The sequence below is a fragment of the Ambystoma mexicanum genome, chromosome 8, assembly GCF_040938575.1.
Source record: "Ambystoma mexicanum isolate Mex_15411 chromosome 8, UKY_AmexF1_1, whole genome shotgun sequence".
Taxonomy (NCBI): Eukaryota; Metazoa; Chordata; class Amphibia; order Caudata; family Ambystomatidae; genus Ambystoma; species Ambystoma mexicanum.
This window is the reverse complement of record NC_090929.1, coordinates 1,282,840,199-1,282,853,045: the sequence shown is the minus strand read 5'-3', so window position 1 is coordinate 1,282,853,045 and position 12,847 is coordinate 1,282,840,199.

Below are 12,847 nucleotides of genomic sequence, written 5' to 3'. Positions count from 1 at the left end.
GAGGCAAAGGGATTGCAATCATACATCCGAAAACTGCTGACGTGTTTCAAGGGACTCCAGGCAAGGTGAGCAACACAGGGGGGCCACAACACAGCAAACCTTCCACCAGGCCAGTTGCACATGCATGCTTAGTAGCAGCACTGAGGGTGAGCTTTTACGAATATTGGTGTTGAAAAGCACAATACAGCTCAGATGTGTTGGTGGACTCATGGCTAGTTGATTGTAAGGTTTTCTGGGGCACCTGCAGGGGCAGTGGCACATTCCCTCCGGTCCACCATGGTCCATTGAGGCACTTGTATCACCCAAGTAGCGTTCCGAGACATGGAAAGAAGCAGCTGACAGGGACAGACGGCAATGGACAGACTCGGGTGCAGTGCATTTTATTTCCATGTAGAATTTGAAATATGCACTGCCTACTTTATTTGGGTCATGGTGGAACACAACTTGTTTGGAAGTCATACCTTGCTATATGCGTCTGTCTGCTTACCCAGGGAACATTGCATGTGTAATTCGTGACACATTGGTGTTCCATTTGCCACGCACCCACCGGCGCCTGACTTACTTCATTGACTGTGTATGAACCATCACAGGGGTAATGTTATGTATGGGTACAAAGCATCCACACCAGTTTGTCTGTTTGTAGAGTAGTTTGTTACTTTGGGGCATATTTGGTGGTGTGTTTGTGTGTTATGGGCACGCACAGATTTTTAACTGTGGCTCTCTTTGCAGCATTGAGGTGCTCCTGTTACCGGACCTGAGAGTGTGCAGGCAGGAGGCCAGCACTCACCCCAGAGATAAGTTTCTCTTTGACTTCCATTTCAGTGAATTGCTGCTATGTTCATGATGAACAAGTTTGGTATGATTGTGTATGTGTTAATGTGAGTACTACATTCTTGGCCATTCCCTACTTTCCTGTGTCAATCCTACTCCCCTCTCCTGCCCCTCATTCTGGTTATCCAGTATGCCAACTCCTGTGCCGACTCCATATACCTGACCCTCCTTCCCCACCAGGGTCTCAGAGGCCTGTGTGAGTTTGACCTTGCAGCCACCCAGACCACGGTGGGGGTGGTTGGTTTGTGCCACTCCTGCACCTGTACATGGGAGCAGTGACAGTACACATCCATTTGTGGTGCTTCATTCTACGTTATGTACCACACATGGTACACATCCTGTTGTGACATTGTTTTACTGTGCTACCTTGGTTGTTACATCATTGTGGTAGTACTTGGCCTTTGTGAGGTACTTCTACTTCAAGTCATCTACTGGAGGCTGTTCTGGTTAGTTTTTCTGCCTGCAGGCTTTTTGCTTGGCTTCTGTGTTGGCCTGCTTTGAGTTCCCTTGGATGTAGTGTTTTTGCAAATCAAGGTGGACTCTGAGGGTGCAGGCAACTTTTTACACACAAGGTGGGAGATGGTGACAAAGGGGAAGGGTGATCCTGTGGCCAGGTGAAATTCAAGGATGTAGGCTCCATAACCCCGGTGCAGTTGTTCAGTGGGTCATGGTGATTTGTGAGGGAGGGGTGGTGCTTGTTTGGTGATAGTTGCCTTGCCCTGCAGTGTGATGGGCACCCTGACATTGTAATTGTGGTATCCTATGTACATGATGTGCTCTGCTGATCAATTCCTGTTCATGTGTTGTGTTTACCTTTCAGGTGTGAGGGGATAGTTGTGGTTTGACATGCTGGGGTGTACACATGGTGAATGTTCACATGTGATGTGTAGAGGACACTGATGGTCACTTGATTGCACATGCATATGTTGAGTGCATGTCCCTACTGACCCACACACACGCACTATAATGCACTACATGTACGACCACCCTTCCATGTCCACGTGTACGCTGTGTTTTCCTTCTGCTGCCCACTGTGTCCCTGCAGCACATGTCCTATGACCAATTGGGGATCCTGTACATGCCTAATTTGCTTTTTGATGTGGTTTGTCACTTAGATGTGATGCTCAGGGTGTGCATCACACGCAATGGCTGTTAACTGTGCTGTGCACTGAGCAGTGTGTTGCAGGAAGTGGACACGGCACACAGAAGCTGCAGTGTTGATTTTTCAATGCACAATGTGCATGCAGACAGGCATTCATTGTTATGTTACAACTTCGACTTTTGGAATGCATTTGGGTATGACTTCTTTTGGGTGAGAGGTTGTTGGTCAGTCATTTCATCTGATTCCATGTCAGGCATCATTGTCTGATGCCAATTTACATTTTTCACATGGCAATGTGTACCTTATTGGTACTGTGTTGGTGTATGGCTATTGCTTGCCATGTCATGTTGTGGTTTGGGAGGGTTTGAGTGACATACCAGTGATAGTCATGGCCTGTTTTGCAGGTCTGTGATTCACACCTTGCATGTGTGCCTTTTGGTCACACAGGATTGCTTGTGTTTAAGTAGCTAGGGATGCACACAATGTGGGACTTCCATGGCAACAATCTGGGTGGTAAGGTTGTGACAGTTGACTGTCTCTTTTCCATCATCGATTGTCACCTGGTATGTGCCAGGCCTGTGTGCACTCCGCAGGGGTGGGAGTTTAGGTGAAAAATGTGGCCACAAGCTGGGTCCGGGCTTCCTCCCCACGTGCCCTATCCCCACCCATGGGCAGCGCCTGTGCCTGTGGTTGGGGATGTGGGGGCACCACCATGTCCACAGGTACGCCCTGCCATGTTGCAACATTGTGCGGGACACATGCTGCCACAATGATCCTGCACACTACTGGGGGTGCATAGAGTAGCTGCCCACCAGAGCGATCAAGGGAGCGGAAGCGTGACTTGAGCACTCCGAATGTGCGCTCCACTATGGCCCTGGTTGCAATATGGGCCGCGTTGTATGTTACCTGGGGTGGTGTGGTGGGGTTCCGGATTGGCGTCATCATGTGGTTGCTCAGAGGGTAGGCACTGTCCCCTGGAGAGGTGATAATGGTTTTGATTATTGGGGTTTGTGTATTTGTGTGTGTGACATGCATGCATGTGCAAGGGTATTTGTACTCACCTAGGAGCCATGTGTCGCCATGCTGCCCAGCTTCCAGGGCCCGGCTCAGGGCAGACATTCTGTATATGAAACTGTCATGGGTGGAGCCAGGGTAGTTTGCATAGACAGAGGTGATGATTCCCTTTGCATCGCATACCACCTGTACATTGATGGAATGCCAGTGCTTGCAGTTTCGGTAGATGTGCTCAGTGGCCCTAGGTGGACGTAGGGCCACATGGGTGCAATCAATGGCACCGAGCACTTTGGGGAAGTGTGCCACCCTGTAAAAGTCCAGGACAACGGCCTGCCTTTCTGCGGGTGTTCTGGGCATGAATATGTGCCTGCGGACTGAGGGGCGCGCTGTCCTGATTGCCAATACCTGGTGTAGGCAGCGTGACTGCGTGGCCTGTGAGACCCCCCCACTATGGCAGTAGTCAGCTGAAATGACCCAGTGGCCAAGAAATGCAGGACTTTGAGCTCCTTCTCCAAGGGGCTCAATGCTTGGGAGCAAAGGGTGGGGGATGTAAGGTCATCTTCCCACTCCCTGACCAGGTCTAGGATGATACGGGGTGGAAACCTATACCTGCCGTAGACCTGGTCGTCAGGCATCCCAAAAAGGCTTGTCCGTGGTGAAAGAATTTGTGCCCTGGCTATTCTCCTCCTCCTGCGGTGTCCCACGATCAGTGCTGCGACAAATGGGGCATTCATCGTAGCTGTATATACGTGTTTGTTGTTTGCGCGCACTTTTATACTGTGCGCGGGGACGCTTCCGCCTGCCTTCGTGTGGCGGACGCATTCACGCCTGTGTGCGTCTTTTGCCGTGCGCGGGTTTCCCGTATTCGTATCCATGAATATGGGTTGTTCGCGTGCGTGTGGGCGTTCCGTGTAGTTCCCTGCAGTACTTCCCCAGTTACGCCTTCTTTTTTGCGCGTTATTCCCCATTCTGCGTGTTACGCCCACTGTTCCACCTACTTTTGTGGTGTGCACTGCGCTATGTGCGCTTTTGCTGTGCGCGTAGCACACGAAGTTTGATGACATGTGTGCCCGCATGCAACATGCACCGATTTGGCGCACAACCAGTGGGAAACAAGCGCAGCGCCTTCCTTGAATCGCACGCGTGCGCGTGCGCTTGCTTTCTCACGCTTGTGCCACCTTGCGCCTGCTTGTGCTGGGATTTTCGGCGCACGTTTGTTCCATGAATCGGCCCCCATGTGTCTCTACCATGTAGCCCTGACAATAGTTAACCTTCTGTAACAGGAAGCCAGAACCACTTGGACAGCCATTAATAGCAAATGAGGCAGAATTAGCCATGACAGAAGTAGAAAACACCATGTGTCAGTATGAGCAATCTAAAGAAGACTTTGCTGTACTGAAATCACAACTAAGCACTGAGCAGCATAGCATTTTCCAAGAAATAACAAAACAAATTGAACATGGTGTGCAACATGAAAAATAAAACTGTACCTACCAAGATTACAAACCTATACTGCTATACGTGAGTGGTCAAGCTGGTTCAGGCAAAACATTCTTAATCAAAATTATCAGCAAGTTCCTCCAACAACTGATAAACAACAATCTATCAGCTGTTGTAACTTCCCCCACAGGTTTAGCTGCCTAAAACACAGGCAGTGTGACTTTACACCGATTACTACTCCTTCCAGTAGAACACCAAAACAAATTAGACTATTACAAATGTTCTACAGAAGCTGCAATGGAACTTAGCAGAGTTTTCAAACAAATGTAAATGTTGCTAATAGATGAGGTGAGCATGGTCTCCAATCTAATGTTGGCTTTAATTCACCTCAGGCTACAAGAGGTCCTCAAAACAAACTACGAATAGCTCTTTGGAGGAAAACACATTGGGGCCGATTCATGGAACAAACGTGCGCCGAAAATCTTGGCGCAAGCAGGCGCAAGCACAAAAAAACAGGCGCACGCGCACGCGTGCGATTCATGGAAGTCCCTGCGCGTGTTTACCTCGGGATGTGCGCCAAACCCGTGCATGGCGCACAAGTCACTGCAACATCCCGAAAGGCGTGCGCGACACGCACAGTGAAAGCGCACAACCTCGGCACATACACCAGAAAGTGGGCAGGACACGGGGCGTAACGCGCGGAATGGGGAACAACGCACGAAAATAAGGGCGTAACTGGGGATGTACTGCAGGAAAGCAGACGGAACGCCCACACGCACTCGAACCACACGTATTCATGGAATCGAATAGGGCAAAGCCACCCACAGCCAAAGACACGCACAAGCCGAAACACGTCCGCCACACGAAGGCAGGCGGTAGAGTCCCTGTGCATCACAAAAGTGGCAACATACAGCAATTGGGCCTGTGCGAGCGGGGCACGTGTATTTCGGGGGTGCGCGGGAAGTCAAACACACGATTGAGCGGGGTACGTGTATTTCGGGGGTGCGCGGGAAGTTATACACACGATTGAGCGGGGTACGTGTATTTCAGGGGTGCGCAGGAAGTCACACACGCGATTGAGCGGGGTACGTGAATTTCGTGGGTGCGTGGGAAGTTACACACGCGATTGAGCGGGGTACGTGTATTTTGGGGGTGCGCGGGAAGTTACACACGCGATTGGGCCCGTGTGAGCAGGGTACGCGTATCTCAGGGGTGCGCGGGAAGTGCCACACGCGATTACAGCAGGGTACGTGTATTTCAGGGTGCGGGGCAAGTTTCACATGCGATTTCAGCAGGGTACATGTATTTCAGGGGTGCGCGGGAAATTCCACACGCGATTGGGCCCGTGCGAGCAGGGTACGCATATCTCAGGGGTGCGCGGGAAGTGCCACACGCGATTTCAGCAGGGTACGTGTATTTCGGGGTGCGGGGCAAGTTTCACACGCGACATCAGCAGGGTACGTGTATTCCAGGGGTGCGCGGGAAGTTCCACACGCGATTCCATCAGGGTACGTGTTTTCCAGGGTGCGCGGGAAGTTCCACACGCGATTGGCCCCGTGCGAGCAGGGTACGCGTATTTCAGGGGTGCAGGGGAAGTTCCACACGCGATTCCATCAGGGTACGTGTATTACAGGGGTGCGCTGCCCATGGGAGGGGACAGGGCACGTGGCGAGCAAGCCCGGACCCAGCTTGTGGCCACATTTTTCACCTAAACTCCCACCCCTGCGGAGTGCACACAGGCCTGGCACATACCAGGTGACAATCGATGATGACAAAGAGACAGTCAACTGTCACAACCCTACCAACCTGAGATAGTTGCCATGGAAGTGCCACATCGTCTGCATCCCTAGCTACTTAAACACAAGCTATCCTGTGTGACCAAAAGGCACACATATGACATATGACATGATATGGCCCATACACAAGTATTTCAAGGCGCGATGAGGCAGGGAGGGGGGAACAAGGGAAGACAGACAACGGTACTACTAGGCCAGGTGTCATTGAGATCATGCAAGTGCAGGGGTAGGGGGAAGGGAAAAGTGCAAGGGGAAGGTGGGGGAGTCCAGTACAGGGGAAGTAGCCCAAAAAGATAAAACATAGGTCGGCTGGTGGCAACTGCAAAGGTAAGTGCAGAAAAGTGCTGGGAAGGGTGGGCTGTAGGGATAGAGAGACAGTACCGCAGTGCAGGGGTTGCCAGGGAGGCAATGCAAGTGGAGAGTGGCTGGGCCAGGGACCGAGGTCTGTGAGAGTGGCCCAGTTGCAGCTCCAGTGCAGTTCCAGTGAAGAATTCTGCAAGGGAGAGGCAGAGAGAAAGCAGAAGCAAAGAGGAAGGTCTTGAGGTGCTTCCAGAACTGGAGATGGTTCCCCTCAAGTTCAAGTCAGGCAGGAAGTCTGTTCCAGGGGGAGGGCCCTGCCGCAGAGAGAAATCTACCCCCAGCTAGTTGCTCTGAGAAGCGGATGACCCTGACATGCATGGTGTGCATCACACACACCTGCAAAACAGGCCATGGCCATCACTGTCATGTCACTCAAACCCTCCCAAACCACAACATGACATGGCAAGCAATACCCATACACCAACACAGTAACGATAAGGTACACATTGCCATGTCCTAAATGTACAGTGGCATCAGACAATGATGCCTGACCCGGAATCAGATGAAATGACAGACCAACAAAATCTCCCACCCAAAATAAGTCATTTCCAAATGCATTACAAGAGTCGTAGACGTAACATAACAATGAATGCCTGTCTACATGCACATTGTGCATTGCAAAATCAACACTGCAGCTCATGTGTGCAGTGTCCTACTCCTGCAACACACTGCTCAGCGCACAGCACAGTGAACAGCCATTGTGTGTGATGCACACCCTGAGCATCACATCTAAGTGACAGACCACATCAAACAGCAAATTAGGCATGTACAGGATCCATAATCGGTCACAGAACATGTGCTGCAGGGACACAGTGGGCACCAGAAGGCAAACAGTGTACACGTGGATATGCAAGGGTGGGAGTACATGTAGTGCATCAGAGTGCAAGTGTGTGGTTCTGCAAGGACATGCACTCCACATATGCATGTGCACTCAAGTGACCATTAGTGTTCTCTACACATCAAATGTGAACATTCACCATGTGTACACCCCAGCATGTCAAAACACAACTATCCCCTCGCACCTGAAAGGAAAACACAACACATGAACAGGCATTGATCAGCAGAACACAACATGTACATAGGATACCACCATTACAATGTCAGAGTTCCCATCACACTGCAGGTCAAGGCAACTATCAACAACAAACCCCCCCCCTCACAAATCACCATGACCCACTGAACAACTGCACCTGGGTCATGGAGCCTTCAAACCTCAATTCCACCTGGCCACAGGATCACTTTTACCCTTCGTCACCATCTCCCACCTTGTGTGTAAAAAGGTGCCTGCACCCTCATAATCAATGTCCAAAATCACAAAATCCAAGCCAGAAAAACGAACCAGAACACCCTCCAGTAGATGACTTGACGTAGCAGTACCAGACAAAGGCCAAGTACTACCACAATGATGGAACAACCAAGGTAGCACAGCAAAACAATGTCACGACAGGATGTGAGACATGTGTGGTACATGACATAGGATGATGCACCATGAACGGATGTGTACTGTCACAGGTCCCCTGTACAGGCGCGGGAGTGTCACGAAACAACCACCCCCACCATGTCCCGGGTGCCTGCAAGGTGTAACTCACACAGGCCCCTGAGACCCTGGTGGGGAAGGAGGTTCAGGGATATGCAGTCGGGACAGGTGTTGACACACTGGATGACTGGAATGAGTGGCAGGAGAGGGGAGGAGGAATGACACATGAAACTAGGGAATGCACGAAAATGTACTACCTGCATGAACACATACACAATCCAAACAAACTTGGACACCATTGTCATGGCCTTCTGTAGTCCAGGCTCAGGAGTGGTACGAACCAACCACCCCCTCTAGGGTTTTGGCGCCTGCAAGTTCAGGGCTTACACAGGCATCCGCAACCCCAGCGGGGAAAGAGGGTCAGGGAACGTTGCTTGGATAGGTAAGGGAAGCAGGAACACCGGGTAGAGGGTACAGGGTTCAAAATTGCATAGTATCACGGGTGATTAGGGAGAAAAAAGATACCAAATTGAACCACACATACATCCATGCATTAGTACACTCCCCAGCAAGCATATGCAGAGCAGTTCGAAAGAAAAAGAACAAGACACTTAGCTCTGGTTTTGAGTGCTGGCCTCCTGCCTGCGCACTCTCAGGTCCGGTTACAGGAGCACTGCAATGCTGCAAAGAGAGCCACAGTCAACAACCTGTATGTGCCAATTACACAAAAACACAACACCAAACATGCCCCATAGCAACAAACTACTCTACAAACAGACAATCTGGGGTCGATGCTTCGTACCCATACATAACATCACCCCTGTGACGGGTCATGCACAGTCAATGCAGTACGTCAGCCGCTGGTGGGTGCATGGCAAATGGAACACCAATGTGTCACAATTCACTCAACATGCAATGTTCCCTGGGTAAGCAGACAGACCCATATAGCAGGCCATGACTACAGAGCAAGTTGCGGACCACCATGACCGAAACAAAATTGGCAGTGCTTTTATCATTAAGTACATGGAAAAGACATGCACTGCACCCGAGTATGTCCCTTGCTGTATGTCCCTGTGAGCTGCCCCTTTCCATGTCTCAGAAGGCTACATGGTTGATACAAGTGCCTCAATGGACCTTGGTGTACCGGAGGGTATGTGCCACTGCCCCTGCATGTGTCCCAGACAACCCTACTATCAACAGCCATCAGTCCACAAACACATCTGAGCTGCATTGTGTGCTTCAACACCAATATTCGTCTAAGCTCACCCTCAGTGCCGTGACTAAGCCTGCATGTGCAACTCGCCTGGTGCAAGCTTTGCTGTGTCGTGGCCCCCCTGTGATGCTCACCTTGCCTGGAGTTCCTTGGAACATGTCAGCAGTTCTAGGATGTGGGTCTGCAATCACTGTGCCTCTGCTTGTGCACACATGTGCATGTGGGCACCAACAAACGGGTCCAGAATTCCGTCGTCCAATGGGCCATGTCTGCTGGCAAAGGTGCTCTGGAGGCTCATCCCCCTGCAGAAAGGGCATGAAACACATGATTAATGCTTCAAAGTCATCTGTGTGTGTCTCATCAGGCATCTCATTACTTGACCATGTCAGAGAGTCACATCACAAATCACACCATCAGTCCGTCTTTCATATCCAAAGTGTGGAACACTATCTACAGCATGAATTGCAACAAGCACGTGTACAGGAAAGATATGAAACATACTACACAATGCATGGAAATCAATGTACACATTAATCATGACACACCCCATCTAGCAAAAGCTGAACAGTGGACAATAACAACAAATTCATCGCCACTAGGGGTGTCAACACAAGTCACACAGCACCAGACATGCCACAGATATGACAGTCCAAAGCCCTTGTGTAATATTCTGTAACACCGAACCATCCTTGCAAGCCCATGGATAAGGGAGGCAGGAGTGGCATATGTGAGTCAAGGACCCCAAGCAGCAAACACATACACAAGGCAACCATGAAGGGCCCAGCTGGAACAGACAGTGGATGCCTTCAAAAGCCACAAAGCACCGCACCGTCACATGAAAGCACAATAGACTAGCAATTTTAAACTAAATCAACTATTAACTAATTACACTAACAATGGAAAACCTACATTACCTATTTAAACTAACTATCAAACAGAACCTTAACTAACTAAACTAAACGAAAAAACAAAAATGGCCACATACGACCCGGGGGGGAGGGGAGGCACCCAGGAGGGGGGAGGTACAGGGTGCTGCTCAACATCCACATGCGATGATGCTGAGCCAAAAAAAAAAACCTCCATGGGCTCAACGCCTGCACAGCCCGACCTATGTGGGAGATAGATGGTCGTCCGAGTCTGGCTCATCCTGTAAAGGAGGACGTGGCACAGTAGCCTGGCCATGCCTAGCCGCAGCTTTCCCCTCATCGGCAGCAAGTCTGCCGGACGGGTGAGCCTGGTTCTGTGTGGCAATGTGACATAGGTCTGCATGCAGAACCTCACGTGATACACGTGCTTCCTCTTGGAAGGTAGCACGTGTAACACGAAGTTTCTCCTGCAAGGCCTGGCTGGACAACCGCTGCACCTCCCGGCAAGCCTGTAGCTCAGCCGAGATGGTACGCTCAAGCTGTGCAAACCTCTCCTCTGCCTGCTGCCTCTGGGACATCATAAGGACACCCAGAGTGGATCTGAGGGAAGCATACTCCTCCCTCAGGGCATCCATGTGCGCCTCTGCGTGAGCAGCAATTGCTTGACGCAGAGATGACATTTCAGCCTGGCGTGCCCTGTCTGAGGCCGCCATGCCCAGCCTGAGTGAGCGGGCCATGGACCGTGCCGCCTGCTGCTGGAGAAGCACCTGCCTAGCAGGGGGGAGCACAGATCGGGCCACACGCTCCATGCTCTCAGCGATGTTCTCCATTGCTGCCCCCTGCCGTTCGGAATTGGCAGTCATGTCTTGCTCCCACTCAGTATACAGCGGTTGCGCGCGGCGACCGCCTTGCCGGGCTTGACCCCTGCGGGACCCAAGGACCGGGGGTCCTCGCTGTGTTGGCACCGCCTGCGGCTGCACGACTACATGCCCCCGTCGACGTGATGTCCCAGGCACATCAGTGACTTGTGTGGAGGGTGACCATGCGTCCCGATCCACCACGGGCAGAGGAGCCAAGACTGTCTGATCCCTCAGTTCAGGTGTCGCAGACAGAGGAGTGTCCACATCAGAATCACTCACCCCTGACACATGGACTTGATGCTCATCCAACTCAACATGGACGTCAGAGTCGTCATCAAGGCTGGACTCATAGGCAGCCAGAGACAAGATGGACTGCAGCACTTGGGGGTTTTCGTGGCCTACCACCCCACGACCCCCACTAGTGCCGGGTTGATGTGGTGTTACCAACCCTGTGTCTGGCATGACAACACCATCCTCCGCCTCCATTGCGTCATCACCTGAAAAATAGAGAGAAAAAAGGTCACTACACATGTCAGAAGCACACGACACACACACACACCGACAGCAAAGGCATCCGGCAGACATGTGACACACAACACATGACCTGGCATGCATGCTGGGTCTACTTTGAATAGCTTCTGTGATCAGACCTGTTGAAAGGTGGCAGTTTCCATGGAAGTGGGTCTATGCAGTGCAGAAAATGTGTACGCCACTCACTACCTACATGTACAAGCACTCCATGGTGTGTGCCAGGAAATGTGAAGGCAGTGCAATGTCAAATTCACATATCACGTGCATTCTGCATTCAATGTGTACCATATCTAGAAGCCAAGCACCCCTCCACCCCAGTACCAAAGCAGGGATGCCTAGCATGCTATCAAAAGGCTGACCATACACATGTGTATTGACAGGCAGTGTTGACTGGCATCAACAGCTTAATGTGATTCAAATTACAACACTGCAAATGATGCTGGGACAGTAGGCAGGACACATGATGAAAACTCCGGAGGCCGCCCACGTTTGAAGAAGACATAACAAGAGTTGGACAGAGTCATTGGCCATTGAACTGGCTGAGGCCTGTGAGCCACACAGATTGTCAGAGCCTAAACATGTGTGCAACACAGGACTGAGCCACAGTTGACATGGGAAGGCTGATGAGATTGCAGGCAATGTATGTAACCAAGGACTCATATTACAGTGATCATCCAGTCAGGGACACATAGGGGCATGCGTGCAATGCACGTGGAGCATGAATGGGCACTCATGTCCCTGCGGGACATCTGACCCATGCACAGTACAAGTGAGATACCCTGCATCGAGTACTAAGGCTGTACCACACAGCATATATCTGGCAGATTCTACGCTGGAAGTTAGCATCTACACAGGACACATGAACAAGAAACTACACATTGGCAAGATTGAAGCAGACCAGTGCAAAGGTGGAACTGGGGTGCAGAGTGGCGGAGGAGGGGCAAGGGAGCATCCCCACATGGAGTCCCGCATGCAGGCAGAGGAGACATGCATGACGGAAGCATTGCATTACTTACACATCAGAACCATGTACACGTCACATGTAGCAGCAATCATGCACAACACATCCCACAAGTGAAACACACACGTCCTCAACAAACACGCATCAACACTCACTGGACTGGGCATCAAAGTCCAGCATCTCTCCCACTCCTTCGACCAATTCAGGTGGTATGAACTCCGCAACGAGAGCCTCATGCGGAGTGAGCTCTTCCTCCTCTGGTGCAGGCCCACCGCCAGTCACCAGAGTCAAGTTGTAATTAGAGGCACGCTTAGCCTTAGTGCTGCGCTTGATGTCATTCCAACGCTTTTTGCACTCCTGCGCCGTGCGCACCTCATGGCCGAATGAACTGACATG